Source organism: Centrocercus urophasianus, unplaced genomic scaffold (genome assembly GCF_019232065.1).
Source record: "Centrocercus urophasianus isolate 14NV4802_14NV808 unplaced genomic scaffold, USGS_Curo_1.0 seq_13, whole genome shotgun sequence".
Classification (NCBI taxonomy): Eukaryota; Metazoa; Chordata; class Aves; order Galliformes; family Phasianidae; genus Centrocercus; species Centrocercus urophasianus.
This window is the reverse complement of record NW_024884475.1, coordinates 34271350-34287516: the sequence shown is the minus strand read 5'-3', so window position 1 is coordinate 34287516 and position 16167 is coordinate 34271350. Positions and strand designations below refer to the sequence as shown.

The following is a 16167-nucleotide window of genomic DNA, read 5'->3' as shown; positions in this document are numbered from 1 at the left end:
CTTGAGGTCTCTTCAAACCCTGGCCATTCTGTGATTCTGTGATTCTGTGAAATTGAACAAGAATAATTAATATAAACATAGTAGGACACAGCAAAGTAAAATACACCAAGAAGTTCATTAAAAGCACGGAAGTAAAGAGGTTTAATGAATATTAGCAACGATGAATAAACAGTGTATTACAAATGTCAATCACATAAATTAACTTAAAACAAAAAGCTAATAATACAACTGTTTAAAAGCAGACATGATAAAAACTATTCAAAATAGTGAGCATTTACAAATAACTGCTGAAAAAGTGATCAGTATAAATATTCTTCACATGCAGTGAAAAGTCAGTAAAAAAAAAAAACCTGCTCTTCAAAGTTGTGCATAAATTTCAGTATTTGAAAGACTGTTTATCAGAGTTTTGTATAATATATTTTTTTAATACTTGAAAAAAAAAGCTTCTAAGGTATTTACAGATTTTGATTGACAATTTCTCACCCTGATTTTAATACTAATTTTTAAGTCTTTATTTTTAATACTTACTAATCCCATAACTAGTGTAAATGAAGTCCTAAATTATTTTGAACTAAGGACAGAAACTGAAATATCTTTTAAATATATATTAATTAGTCCATTATAATCACACCTACTGTTTCTCCATTTAATATTCTGAAATGATCATAAAGGAAAACTTAAAACTTCTTTGAAAAAATAACTGATTACCATTTAAATACAGAGAAAAAAGTCTGTGAGAAGTTTTATTATCTTGCTCCCATCTCTGTGAAAAGTAAGTTTAGAGATGGTGACAAAATAAATTCAAGTCACTCACAGTTGAAATAGACAACTAAAGAAAGACAAATATGCCCTGGCTCTCTTTCTGCTGAAAGACATTGTTTATTAACTAAATGAATTTACAATGCACTTAAGTTTTTGCATATAGTAGATGTTATCAATAACTCTAAGACTCCTTTTTACTCAGGAGAACAATTAGACAACTAGAACAATCTGCATGTAAAGTTCCCCCAGGGTTTTATTACGACTTTTGTTCATGCATTATCAGAAAGACAACCATTCTTCAGTAGAAGCCTAAAAACCCCACTTAGATTAAAAGTGAGAATGAGCAAAGCAAATAGCAACAGAAACACTAAAGTGGATTTGATTTATTTCAGGTAATGTATAATCAGATAAAGTATTTGGGATCACACTTAAGTATCTTTAAGAAGCCTGCGTAGCATGCGCTTCTGTTTTCATCTGCTAGTGTTATAAAACAGCATCTGACAACTATTGGGCTCAACATTTCATAAGTATTACTAGTGGCATCTTTCTTGAATGATTGCCTCCTGTGGACCTGGAATAAATGAATATGATGAAACCTGCATACAAGCCATGACTGAAATTTTTCATGAGATTTATACAAAACAGATCCTCAGCAGTGAGAAGATACACTTAATAAATACTTTGGGAATATTTTTTTATTCATGAAATGCTGCAAGTCCTTGAAATTCCCCAGAAATTTCTGAAGCTCCAGTCATTATCACCAGTTACAGCCATACTCTTTATTTTTAAAGCTTAAAAATGAAAAAAATATATATTTACATAACAATCTTTTGCCTCCTTAGAAGAGGTTCTGCTCCTATTTTGGTCTTACTAGACAAACTTAGATAAAAAAGCAACAATTCTCAATCACATATTTTCCCATGAATAACACCGCGTAATAAATATTCCTTAACAATGAGCTAATGAGATAAGCTAATTGATGCTTGTTTTGCTAGTAATAATCAGAAAGTATGACCCAGGGCAGGTTAGTAAAAAAAACCCCAGAAGTTATAAATAGCAGAAAACAATATTTCACAAACATGTCTATATCACTCCTTAGAAGTCATATTTAAACAATGCATTACCTTTTATAATTTTTTAATGAGATTTATGAGTTTGAACTTAACACATCAGTCCAAGACAGATGACAGTTCAAAAGCTTGAACTTTTTTTTTTAGAAAAAGTGGATTTTTAATGCAACATTATTAGAATTTTGCAAGAATAATAAATGAGTTTATGCCATTGAATTAATTAATGAAATGAATCTAACCTACCTGCTGCAAATCACATGCTATTTGTGACACAACATACTCAAAACAGTTTTTAGGTTTGAGTAATTTATATACTACAATTAATATTACATCATCAATACTAAATAAATAAATAAATAATCAATACTTAGAGTTTTTCAACAGATTTCTGCTATTGCATCCTTTTGCAAATCAGCTGTTTGTCTGTTTTGTTCTATTTTGTCACAAAATGCCTGCTAATCTTAGTGAAATGATTCACAATTCCATCACCAGGATTACTTTGTTCTCTTTTTGAGCCTCAATCCCAAACCACAAATGTCAGTGAAAGGTTTTTATTGACTGTACTGGATGGCAGAACAAGCAGTACCCAGGATGTCCTGAAAATTGCTTTTGATGTTCTCTGGCTTTTTCACTTTAGCTACTTGCGTGATCATAGTCATAGAATGTCAAGCCTAATTTGTTAGCGACTCAGAAGAGGATTTTTCAAAGAATTTCTTGAAAAGCCTTCTTTCTTGTGTCTAACTGTTTCTAAGAATCAAATCTTTTTCTGCTTTTTTTTGCTTTTTGGGATCCATTGGATCTCTCCCACACCTTCACAGTGTGGATCTTATTGGAAGATCATGAGTTATCTGAAGTTCCTATACTACACTGAGTTAAGCTGTTAAGCTAAAGGAGACTGTTTACAACTTTTGTTGTTCCAGTTTACTGGGAAAAAGTTACTGAATTAAAGCAAAGCAATATATACTTCCAATGTATAAAGATAAACCTGCCTCAGAAGGTTGACCAAATATCTTCAGAATCAATACATTGACACCTAGGAGTAAAAGAAAACAATTTTAGGTCACTCTGCAAACAACAAATTCCCTTGCTCTGTGACAAGAAACACTTGTTCTCACAGTTCTGTTACTCTTTCCCTTCTCTTGACCATGAGTCACATGTCTAATTATCTGAAAGTAATTAAAGAACAGTGGCAGGCATGCTTGTAGGACTTCAAGAAAAAGGTAAATGCACTGAAGGACATGGTTTAGTAGGTATCGCAATAACGGGTTGATAGTTGGACTAGATAATCTTAGTGGACTCTTCCAAACTTAATGATTCTGTACTTACAGATGAAGAGGAATCAGGACAAATGAACAGAGCAGGCAGTTTTTGTTCAGTCATTGCTGAGGAATGTAGATGCTGACATTTTTCCTTGTTATCTCTAAAGTCAAAATTTTAGCAAGATGATGTGCACAGAAAATGATTTTTAGCTTTCCCAGTGAATAAATTAATCATAATTGCACTTTATAAAACTAATGGGAGATGAGTGAGATTATTTTGGATCTTGCTGTTTGTTGCCTGTGTAAAGATGATACATACTGCATCTTGGGGTGCCAAGGCCTTGTAGCAACAAGCAATTATGCATTCCTGCCTGCTCGGCATCTGTGATAATACCTCTTCCAAAGCTATTAAATATACGTACATCTGTGTCCAGAGAGAGTACTGCATGCTTGGATTTGATAGACGAGAGCCAAAATCTTTCTTTTTTTTTTTTTTTTGTTAATCTCTTCGGTTAACAGTGGTATTCTAAGTAGCTATTTCCTTTGTTTTTCTTCAGAAGTTGTTTTCTCAAGTTGGACTTAGTAAGAATTGGTTGGCCTGAAACTGCTTTCACCAGTAACATTAAAATGAATTTTTAAAGCACAGATCCTCACAGATAGGGTGTGTGAATGCTGCTCATGAAAAAGTAACATACTTCTTGTGTCAGACAAGAGGAGCCATGCTCAGGTGGAATTTTCTGCAATTTTCTAGCATGCTTTCATTCAAAACCAAATCAGTTTGTGGCTATGTTGTGCTATCAGGTCCTTCTCACCTGGAAGTTTTAGAAAGGAAAAATCATAGTGATTTCATAATTTACTGAGGATTTCTCAAGGGGAAAAAAAGAGGAGAGGAGAGGAGAGGAGAGGAGAGGAGAGGAGAGGAGAATGATTGAAGCTGAAATCTTTCAGCTCTTCCTGTCATTCAGTTTGAGATTGGTCTTAGGCATTTTGTCATGAATTTCTTTAATGCTTTCAGAATTTATTTGGTCTCTTCGTATCCATTAATTCGCATATGGCAAAACTGAATGACAGTCACAGAAAGACCAGGAAAAACTAGCATATTCTTTTAAGAGACTAGTTCAACCTAAAGTTTCTACCATGAATGTTTAATGTCGCTACACTACTTCAGAGTACTTCAGGCTACTACTAGTAGTTCACATGTCCTTGATTTCAGTTCCAGTAAAAGAAGAGCATTTGATCTCAGCCACATGGTATGAGTATGTCCAAGTACTTCCCCTGCAGCTACTTACTGAAAGTCCCAGTTCCATTTCCAGAGACTGCTACAAAGTCCACCGGGAGTGATGGCTTTCAGAGGAGAATTTGAATTACTCAGACTGAAAATATGCAGATGCTACCTGTCCCCTTCAATCATCCAGCCAACCAGCTCAGTTTTAGACTGAAACAGAAGAAAACACATGCAGTATTAAAAATCCTATGTGTACTAGAAGTGTCTCTTCAAAAAACTAAAAATTGACAATGCTTTATTCTTTAGAAGACTTGAAAATAAGTGTTACAATAATGAAATATTAATATTTAAGGAGGTAAACCAAAACTTCAGAAAATAAGTCACCTTACAACTTACTCAGTAAAAGTTACCATTCTGTGTTTTTTGGACTAAATAGGCTGACATACAAAATGAAAACCCATCAGGACTTTCATTCTGATTCCTGACACCTAAAATATTTAGTTAAGCTTTGATTCAGCTATGACAAAGTGTGAAATTTTAACTGTTAGTGTTCACTTTTAGTGCAAAATTTACTCATTGTACAAACTATTCACAGAAACTCTTATAACAATAAAAATCTAGGCACTGTTTCTTTAGAAAGATCTTCATATGCTATTGCAATTTTCTGTAGTGCTCGTAGTACTTTGCAAGATGCCCTCTTACCTATGCTATATCTTAACTTAGGATGGCATATTTTTACATACAACAAAAACTACAGAAGGAATGACAGCACAGAGATCTCTGATTAGAATGTTTTTTACCAATATGATCTAAATGAAGAAGAAAGAGTCACTCTCAAAAGACTAGCAGCTACCAGATGCAACGAGTGTTGGTACATGGAAATTGTACAGCAACTTGAGGAAACAGTAACTAGAGCATCTTGCTCAGGAACATCACATGGATTAGATGCATCAAACATTCTTTAATTTAATAGTTAGAATTCACTTTTCTGTTCCCATAGGCTAGCCTGAAAGAAAAAAAAAATCATAGCACAAATATACCAAAACAGAAGATATGAAAACAAAGCAAGGTGAAGCTCTGAGGAAAGTTTATGAGCAGAACTTTAGCAGCAGAATGACATATCTGACAGTCTCATTAACACTGTATATGAAAAAGTTCAGAATGTTCAAGAGTAATGAGAAAGCCATGCCCATTAAGATGAAGAGGCAAAAGTAACAAAGGCAACTGAAGAATAGCAACAGGATTAGGCAAAAAAACACAACAATTAAGATTTGCAGAGAAAGAGGTTATGGTAGTTATTTGCCTGATTCAGCATAACAGGGAAAAAATAATAATCATACAGCAAAAGTTTGGATTAACAGAAAAAAAAAGAAAATTCTATAATTTTACAGCAATATACATCCTGAAAAAAAAAAAAATAGAAGAGGTGACAGGAATATAAAGAATACCTCAATACTGCTGACTTTTGGAAGGTAATAGCTGTTGTTAGGACTGTCATCTATAAACCAGTCAAAAGACCGATGTACTTGAAATGCCTTGCCCAATAAAGATCCCACATGTCACTCAAAATGATCAGACTATTTATTACAGAATTTGTAATGGAAACATGAAAGAAGGTATGGAACAATATAACAGAGACAGATGGACTGTTTTCTACATATGTCATTTAATATGAATCAGTGACTAGAATTGATTAACAGTTGCTGCTATAATGGATTAAACACATTCAAACGACTAGAGAGTAGGTGATAATTAAAATGCAAAGCACATGGCTTCAAAAAGTAACATTTTCTCCTGATAACAGCTAGTATAATCTATTAAAATTAAATAAAATAGACATCCATTTTTGAAGAATTAAAGTCATTCCACTGACAGATCCATAGAAAGATGAAAGCATCAGCATTACATTGATATTACTTATTGCTGCTTCTTCACCCAACTTTGTTCCCTAAACACTTCCTACAATGCACCTGATGTAAGCACATATACCTGAGCATTGTTTCCCATCAAGGAAAGTCCTCAAAAAGGCAGCACACAGATGCTGGAGATACTGCCGCTATCACAGTTTTCCCCAAGTGCCAGCTAGCAATTCTTTATCTTTCCATTGCATAGCCTGTAAATTATCTGTCAAAGCAACTCTAATTCAGTAGCATTGTATCATATATAATGCTTGTAGGATGAGTTCACCAAATAGTATTTATTATACTGAAAAAGACCACAGAGTTTTTCTCACATTCTCTTTTGTCATAGTCATTCACACTGTTTGGAGCAGCCAGCTCTGGTGAGTAATTATTTGTGGTATTTCCAATGAGTTATCTGGAAGACAGTTTATTTATGTAAAAGCAGACAGAACTTGTCTGGAAGAAAAGTTATTCATTGTTACTTGACTTCTTAAAAGAGCAAGATGTAAATAATTTTAGGATAGGAAAAACTGCAGAACAATGAATGCAATGAGCTCATTGCACAAATTTGATTTCTACTTCATTCTAAAATATGGAAATCTAAGTATAAGAGTGTCAGTTGAAAAAATTTCATACTGATGCATTTTTTAAATTGCTTTATTTATTTTAAGTAACTAAAAACCAGAATACAGATTTCCCTAAAAATCTCAAATTGTCATAGCTATGCCACAAACTACACTTGTACTTAAAATATTTTACAAGATAATTCTCCTGTGCGAAATACAACCTGATTCTGTTGTTTGGTTCCATGATTTAAGTTGAAGTTTACTCATGGCTTATATTCATATTAGTGCCTGTCTTCCCAGCTACAACAACAGGAAATATCACAAATATACCATGAAATTAACCATATAAGTACCAAAACAAAAATATCAATCACTCTTGCACTCTGCAGTCACAATAGCATTATGTTACAACTAACCTGAATTATGCTGTTTGGCAATGGAAAGAATATTCAGGAAAAACAGGGTTTTTTGTTTTTGTTTTTTTTCCCTCTGCTTCCTCCCCTAGTATTTTATGGTGTCTTAATGAATCTTTTCAGCAATATTTATATGACAAAATACAAAGTTAAGAAGAGGAAAACAAATAGTTTCAATCAAAAATTCCAGCAAGTGGTTTGAGAAAGTAAAATTTCAAACCTTTTTAATATACCTTGAAGAGATACTTCTCTTATTGTCAGAAGATACAATTTTTGCCAGTTCTATAAAATTATTTATCCATCTACTTTTGTGCACACAATATGCTGAAAGAAATACTAACTTAATGCATAATCTCAGTCTTTTGACAAACAGGTGTGCATCTGTGTATATATAAATTTCCCTGCGGTTCGCATAAGCTGAGGTACTGGCCTTTTTCTTTAAACCTAGTTGCTTAGCAACTAGGAAAGATAGAGCATTTTTAGAAAATAAGTCCTCATTGTTTAACAACAGTTTGAAGATTTTAAAGTGTGTGGATTTTTAGTAGATGGGACTCAGTTACACAAATTTTAATGAGTAAGTCATACTCGCACTGAAATCAAGGGAAGATTTTTCACTCAGTTTGCAAGGTAGGACTTCCTGTTTGTTGCTTTTCCTGTTTCTTTTTGTTCTAAGCCAACATTGAGCACAATATATAGACTATTTCCCTGAGCGCAAAAGGTGCTGAATGTTTTCACCAACTTCAATTACACCTTCTCTGAAAATGATTCTTTCATGAGCACTTATGAGAAATGACAAATGACATTCATAATAAGCCATGTCACTGGAGCACTAATCAAATTAGACTTACTACCTTTGCAATCACAAGTGGGTCTTCATGTTTTATATCTGAACACAATTTGAGTCAAGTTAGCTTGCCAGAACACTGCCTCTATCCTCATAAAAGTATATGACAGCTATAACAAGCATTTTGGGAGTAGGCAGGTGCAGCACAATACAGACACAGCAAGTCTAATGAAAATATAAACCAGACTGTTTTCCTCACTAAAAGCTGTATTTCTATTAGCAATTCAGAAAAATATCAATGGTAATCAATTAAGAGTGATTTGGATAAGACATTCTGCAGATGTAGGAGATTAATTATAATCATGTTAGCTTACTGATTGGCTAATTCTGTGTATTTATTTAGACAGTATAGTATGCATTGCCTCTAACATTAAGTCTGTTTTATATTTCCTACTGTGTGGACTGAGAAAGACAAAGTGCTACAAATATTTGTTTTGCCTAATGAAAAGGTTTGTGCTCTAGTGCTTGCAAATTGTGATTCAAAAACCAGGACTGGAAGTAGCCTGAGAAACACATTGTTTACTGTTTGATTAAAACACTTAAATAAGTCCTGAACCATCAAGAATAATAAGTAGGTGCTCAACACATAATTTCTTACCCAATTATTTTTAAGAACTCTTAGAAATATAGCTAAGCATCATAACCTTAAGCCCCAAAATCACTGAAGTAAAATAGCAAATGAATAATTCAGGTAAACAGTATTCACAATTAAATTATAATTTTCTCAAGAGAATCCACTATCATGCATTACTTAATAAAAATATATAAAAAAATAAATTTCATAACCATCTCACCAGGTAGACTTTTTGAAATAAGGTGTTACATGTAGAGATAAATGTATTAATATAGGATTCAAATATTTAAAACACTGAATAGAAATTATATTATGGTTTCCAGCAATGCCAGTTTCACTGTGCCATCTGAATGGTTTTATAAATTTTCAGTGTTTTAAAAATATTAAAAAATTTTATCCTCAATCTGACAAATTTCATTTCCATTTGCTTAATATGTCTTGCTTTTCACCTGATGATTGCAGTTTTACGCTGGTGCCAAGTTGTATCTAATGCAAACAATTCCAGCAGATCTTTGCTTACATATTTTAGTTAAATTACCTATTTTAGCAAAATAGATAATTTAAATCAAGGAATTAAATCAAGGAAATTATTTACATTAAATTATGTGACATTTTTCCTTATAACATAATGAATGCTACATCCCGGTTTTGTTAGGAATTTTCACTGGGAAAAGGTAAAGGAGAAAAAGAAGTAAGCTTTTCTATTCTGAGCAAAATTCATATTCTCATAAACACGCAAGTTTTACATCATTCATGTCCAGGGAAACACAGAACAGCTAAGTTTCAGTTAACAGTAAGCTAAGTTCACCTACAGCCACTAGGGTGACAATAAAAGCTGGAAGAGAATTTGGGAGAAATTTGCAGATTTCCTTGATATTAATTCCATTTTCCTTAACAAACCTGTCACTTAAAAATTTAAACTTCCTGAATAAGACACTCACTTGGGAATGTGTCAGAATTGGGAATGTTGTCAGAATGTTGTCCCTTCCACAGGGAAGATGCTCTCTGGTGCAGCTCTCCTGCAACCAGTTCCTCATTCATTGTATAGAGCACCCAAAGTGCATAAGTATATGAACAAAGAATAAGCTGCATATGAACCGATGCATTGGAATTATCATCTTCATTTTAAAGTAAATATTAAAGCAAAACAAGCAAAAAACAAACAAACAACAACAACAAAAAAAACACCAAACCACTTGAGAACTTGCATCAACTTAAGGAGGATTAGTTGTTACTTACATAATTATTTATCTGCTTTTAGCAATGGAACTCTGAACTAGAGCTGGTTCTAATGTCTGATTCCTTACAGGAGTGAATTTTATAATTGGGTAAAGTTGTTTTTTTAATAGGAACTCAACAGTAGTTCTGTATTGTTATTATTATTTGGGTGGTTTTTTTGTTGTTTTTTTGTTGTTGGTGGTGGTAGTGGTGTTTGCTTGTTTGTGCTGTTGTTGTTATGATTTAAACCAAACCAGAAATGAATTAATGGCTGTAGTATTTTACTCATATTCTTCATGTTCTTATTAAAGATGTCAACTACTACTTCAACACTTGTCAGAGATACAGCAAGCTCTTTGGAAAATGTATGTAAATCTCCATATATTCCAGGCTGACAAAGCACTAGCAAGATGAAAAGTTGTAAATACACATCGCTGTTCCCAGCCTTCGGGTGCTTCATAAAATATGACATCTAAAAAATTAAAAATTAACAATTCAAAAATACCTGTTCTTGCAAAAATACAGGTCTTTCATATGATTCTTTTTATAATAACAAAAATCACTTCTGTTTTTTCTCAAAGAGCAGAGCTAAATAGACAGCCACATTTTCAGTTCTCCTTTCAAGCAGAAAGGGCTTAATCATGTTCTGTATTAACTTCTGTTTGCCAGCACCATGTGCTCTACGTCCTGCATGCTAAACACAGCAATTAATATCACCTTTTATCTGCTGTTAGAGAAAAACGGGCAAACCTCTCTGCACCCCTTTCATTACTTCTGTCCCTGTCTGAGGGATACAAGTATTATGGATTGGGCATAAAAAGACTTGAACAGGGCTTAAAAGATTATCTCTGAATAGGAGGACAAGTAAATCAGTTCCACATCCTACACCAGGCCATGGGATACGCAAGACTCTCCTGTTCCATAGGAGGTTTTCTGCCTTTTGTTTGTTTACAGAATAGAGAACTCAGGGTTGCTAAAAAGCAGAGTGGCTAAAATGTTATTATAAGCAAACAGACAATTTCCATCAGTAAGTGATTTTTGTCACAGCGAACTATCTAAGCAGTAGATCTTGGTGCATTACAGAATGCAGAATAGAAAACTCCAGATTTTTTTAGCAACTGCATCATTTTTCACATATACGTACCCTTCGGCTTATTTCAGCAGTACTACTAGAAATTCAATGTACAGTTGAAGATCAAATTCTTTGCCTGTTTTTAAGACAAGATTCTCTTAATATTTCATACACAAAATGAAGCTTGTTTTTACCACAGCTTGTTAGACAACCGCTACTGATGTGAGTAACACGGACAAAGTTAGAGACTAGATACATCATTCTGCTAACAGATCTACTATGGGTAGACTGAAGATACTGCAGTTTCTTGTCACTGCAGTTTTCTGTCACCAGTGAATGAAATGAATGAAAGGAAAAACATTTTCATGCTGTCAGAAAAAACAAAGAAGTACTGCTCTTCAAGGGGCAGCATCTACGTGGAAGGTCACTGGCTAAGTATTTTTTCTGATGTATTAAAACTGTTCTACAGCCTGTATTCAAACTTCTTGTAAATTAAACATTTGTAATCAACAATTGGATTAAAAACTCTCACTTCAGCTATTTTTGATGCTTTTGGAATATGAACTCTTCCTGAAGGCATTTCATGGGAAGTCTTGGCCACTCCTGAAGCATCCTAATGGCTCAGGCCCAAGAACTCCCATGACAAAATCTCAGCATCTCTTCCCTCCTGTTCAGGCTTGTTTTGCACTGCCAAAACCATCTACCCAACAAGGCACCTAACAAGCACAGGTCCCAGATAGCTCCACTATATTTCTGGAGTACTTCAGAGAGGACACTGATAAGGTGAAGTCTGAGGAATTTTAGCACGTACTGATCCAACATACTATGCCTGATAAAACACATTTTGATCAACATTTAATACTTTTCAAAACGTAAGGAGGTGTTCCAGCAATGGGCAAACATCTAGCTGCAACCTCCATGTTTGGCCATAGATCTTAGTATGGAAGCCTCCATTATACTACAGAAACTTGAAGCAATGCAGCATGCCAACATAGAAATTAAAACTTACTTTAAAGATGGGGAACAAAGAGGTAGCCAAGTACCCAGAAGACAACAAGGTCTAGTCCTGAATCCTTCCCAGAATGTCCTAAACTGAGAAAAGCTGCTTGTGGATATGGCAAGGTTAAAAGATAAAGAGATAGACAGAAATATTCTGGAGGATTGTTTCTGGATGAAATTTCACAGGTGACATTTTAGACGATCACATAGGCTGTTCCAATAACTTTTCTGCTGATCTTTCCTATAGCTTAAGCAAAATAGGAAATAATTGTGTGTTCTGCCATACTTACCCTCCTCTTTTGTAACAGATGAAACTTTCTCAGAGTTCACTGGCAGCACCACGTTAAACACATCTGTGTTGAGGGGAGAGAAGATGCATACATCACAGGAGGTCAGCAGAGCTGACTGGCAGGAGACTTCTGCCCCACTGCTATGTTTGAAAACCAGAAGCAATTCTGGGCATACCTTCAGGATTGTTATGTCTCTACCCAGGGATTTCCTTTCATGGGAAGAATGAACAGCTGGAAGTATTAAAAACAAGGATGTACATATAAAGTCTTCACCAGTAACCTGGGCTGAAGAATGAAACTTAGCAGATGGGCTATTTTCTCCAGGCAAAACTGGCAGTTCCTTGGAAAGCAGGTGGCAGGCAGCTTTCCTCCCTAGTGCCACAAAAGCAATAAAAGGATATCAGTTTATAAAAGAAAGAATAGCTAAGTTAGAGTGCTTATTTTAATTCTCCTTCTGAGGTTTAATGACTGTATCTTTGCACAAAAGCTTTATAGCACTGAATTACCCAAGGATGGGGTTTTGTTTGTTTGTTTTATCCTCCTTTTCAAAGAAAATGAAATGTTTCCCAGAAGACTTAATGAGAATTTGCAATACTGTTAATGTTTAAACTTGTAGTTGGAAAAACTGCTGGAATCCAGTAGCAAAAATTTGATATATTTCTTTCCTACCTTTTCGGCTGGTATACGATAACAACTCCATAGACAGTGGCTGACAAAAACAGCACAAAATCTCAGATGTGGTGTAAGACGGTATATATATATATATATATACATTCACTTTTTGGTGAATAGAGTGAACAACTGAAGAAGATTGATGCTTCCCACTGTTTCTTTCATATTCCATCTTTTTTTTTTTTTCTTTCACAGCTCAGAAATTTCTCATTATTGCTATTTAGTTCTTGAGTCTCTGAAATCTCCTTTCTAAAAAGTACTGTCCTTTGTTTTCCATGACCTCTCCCCTACTATCTACACATCATAAATTGTGAATGACTGCATTTTGACATATTTTTTTTCTATCTTTTTTGTCTCCAAGCAAGTTGTAAGTTTTTGTTATGGCTGTTAGGGGAGAGATGTGTCTAAGGGATGACTTTAACAGCACCACTATGCAACTCACTAAGTGAGAAAACCAAGTATAAACAAAATCAGAAATGGTTTTGTTAAGTCAAATCATAGATATTACTTATTTCAACACTTGCAAATATTGATAAGCAGCTTTTCTAATCAGTATCTATTTCATGGGCTATTTTCTGTCCCCCCCCCATTTCATTGAATCAGAATGTGTTTCCATCTGTACTGTGATCAAGAAAATATCCCTGTGTTTAAAACTTCATTATATGCTTGAAGAGGAATTAATTTTGTAAGTTTATTCTTTATCTGCATTGCATGTTATTAAAAGCAGATTGTTAATCATTGCCAAAACAAATCTGTAATTGAATTAAAAAAACCTCAGCTTTCAACAACAAATGTTCATTTTTTTTAGAAAAGTGTCTACTACATCACTATAGCCAATGACATTTGTTTTATTTTTTAAACAGAAAAAATAGGTACTAGCAAATAATTTAAAAAAAAAAAAAAATTAAAAGATTTTAAAGTCTTCTACTGAGATGTCAAGAATGCAATGTTTCTTTTCAGTACTGCTGTGTTAGCCATTCAAATGACATTACAAAAGTCCCAGTAGATACATGTGCTAACCAAAATGTAAATCATAGGGCAAATGGTTAACATTAAAATATAATAAACAATTTGTAAATTTTAAATAAACTAAATTCCCAAGCTTAAAGTTCCTAAAATATAAATCTAGGCTTGCTTATTTTTTTAATTACCTTGAAGTCTGCACACAGATCAAATAGTTACAGAACAAGCTCTTCTGCAAGGACAGTCTGAGTTCCGAGGAAGAGCAGATTTATGTCAAAGGCTGCCAGTAGATGATGTCATTGAAGAAACAAATTTAAATTCCTCTGGAAATGAAAAAATCTTGTAAACATCTTTACATTTAATCACAGCACTTCTATTCTCCTGCCTATGTTCCAAACACCCATGAGGATTAAGAGCATTACAAGAAGAAAACACTTGCCCAAACGAATTACTCTTTTAAAAACATGGAAGAGAAAGAACACCAGATGTTCAAAAAGAACAGAGCATAGATCTAAGAATCAGAAAGGATGATGAATATGGACCATGAAACAAAGCATTAAGCAATGTGATGAGCATCTGTTGAGTAATAAATCTAGTCTTTGTACAGTTCTCTTTCCAAAAAGAATTTAAACTGAAAGTTTTCCAACGTGGTGAAAATATTGTCAAGTAAGAACATATTGGTCATTTTCACAATAATTTTTTATCTATTAATATGAATAATCACATGCTAATAAATTATTTATCTACAGAATAAATAAATACTTCCAGCAATTTATGAATAAATTGCAGTTTTTATTGATTTGTAATCCAGATGGGGGGGGGTCATAATTGATTAACCTTCTGAGAAAACTGTGAAAGCTAAGGGCACGTGAAAGCAACAGCTATAATTTTTACATATAGATTGTATGTATAGATTACATACAACCCCTTCCTAATTAAATAAGCTTATAACATTTGAAATCATGAAATCAAAGTTGTTTTCTGAGGGAAAGTAAGTATTTGTTGAGAGACTGAGAAGAAACGGTGTAATGCAATCTCAAGATCAAGAGTAAGGAACAGCAGGAAGGGAAGACCTTTTGTTCATGAAAACAGTTGCTGTTGCGAACTTCTTCGAAAGACATTTGCAGCTGAAACAGCTGCGCTGGAGGGCACAAATTTGGCATGTAAAGGTTTCTCACTGAGTGCTTATTGCCTTTGAGCAGTCTTCTGAACATATCTGAGCATAGGCAGAAAAAATGTATACTATAACTGCATACAATATTTTTTTTGTCACAGTTTTTTATGCAGAGCACGCAACATGCAGCTAGGGAAGGATATACTTGCATCACTGCAGAGACCTTGGCTCAGGCCCAGAAAACTCAGTGAATGAGAAATATGACCTGTTCAGTACTTTAGAAAATGTTTATAACAGTATAATGCAAAGAAAGTTTGGATGGGGAAGAATTACAATTTGATATCATCTTGGAAAGAAAGCAAGCTCTAGTCTACTTCACCACAGAACTTCTCTAAAGGAAAGCAGAGCCATATGGCACATGCTCTTCTAATTATGTTGCATATTAAATAGGGAATAGCTTATACTTCCCTTTTGTTTCTCTTGGGATTGTTTGGTGGTAGTGATGATGGTTTTGTAATGAAAATGAGAATCACGATAATCTTGGAAGCTATATTCTTCAAGTAACTAGGAAAGTATTTTCAAAGAAATAGCATAATAATAATATCCTAAGTGCCCTCTTTTTGCACAATGACAGCCAAGATTCATCCTGTCAGTCTTTGTTGTTTCAAAGCATAGGTTTAACAGAGATGATAAAAAACATCCAAACCAGAGTAAAAGAATTCAACTTGAGTCAAGATACGAAACTCCAGTGTGAAGGGCTACGTAACTGTTTCTTAAAATACCTTCTGAAATAAGATTTATTATTTAGTGTCTCTTTTATCTATGCCCTGGTTTCAAGATTCAATAAGGGGGGGGTGTTTGCCAGTTTGCTCTGGACAGCAGCAGGTATACATGGAAGAAGGTTGCTCTGGCAAAATTCAGGAGGATATCTGATCCCCCTTCAGACCTAATTTCAGGCGCTTGTGTTTTATTCCATCCACATACACCCAAAATATTAAGACTTCTATTCCAAAAGCAAAAAGACAAAAACACAGTCTATATTTCCATATTAGTATTTTAAAACGACTTTTACCTGCAAGTAAATTTGTAAGGAAATGACTCCTAAGAAGTTGCACAAATTGAGCTCTTCTCTTATCAACTGTAGTCTTAGCTCATTTTACCAAATTTTTGCTCTAACTCCTTCAACCTCACCTTTTCTTTTAATCACTGATCAGAATTTCTAACT

At 34.0% G+C, this 16167-nt stretch overlaps 1 long non-coding RNA gene across 2 annotated transcripts in view; it reads right to left on the bottom strand.

Annotated features, from left to right (window-relative positions):
- Window positions 1–4392: 4392 nt before the first annotated feature.
- The window catches only part of LOC122157062, a 245839-nt gene continuing 234064 nt past the window's right edge, over window positions 4393–16167 (bottom strand). For both annotated transcript variants that reach the window (XR_006167765.1, XR_006167766.1), the window contains 4 exons: window positions 14017–14151; window positions 12369–12565; window positions 12194–12256; window positions 4393–4526 (listed from right to left, as the gene is read on the bottom strand). This is a non-coding gene — a long non-coding RNA (uncharacterized LOC122157062). The remainder of the gene's footprint in view (window positions 4527–12193; window positions 12257–12368; window positions 12566–14016; window positions 14152–16167) is intronic.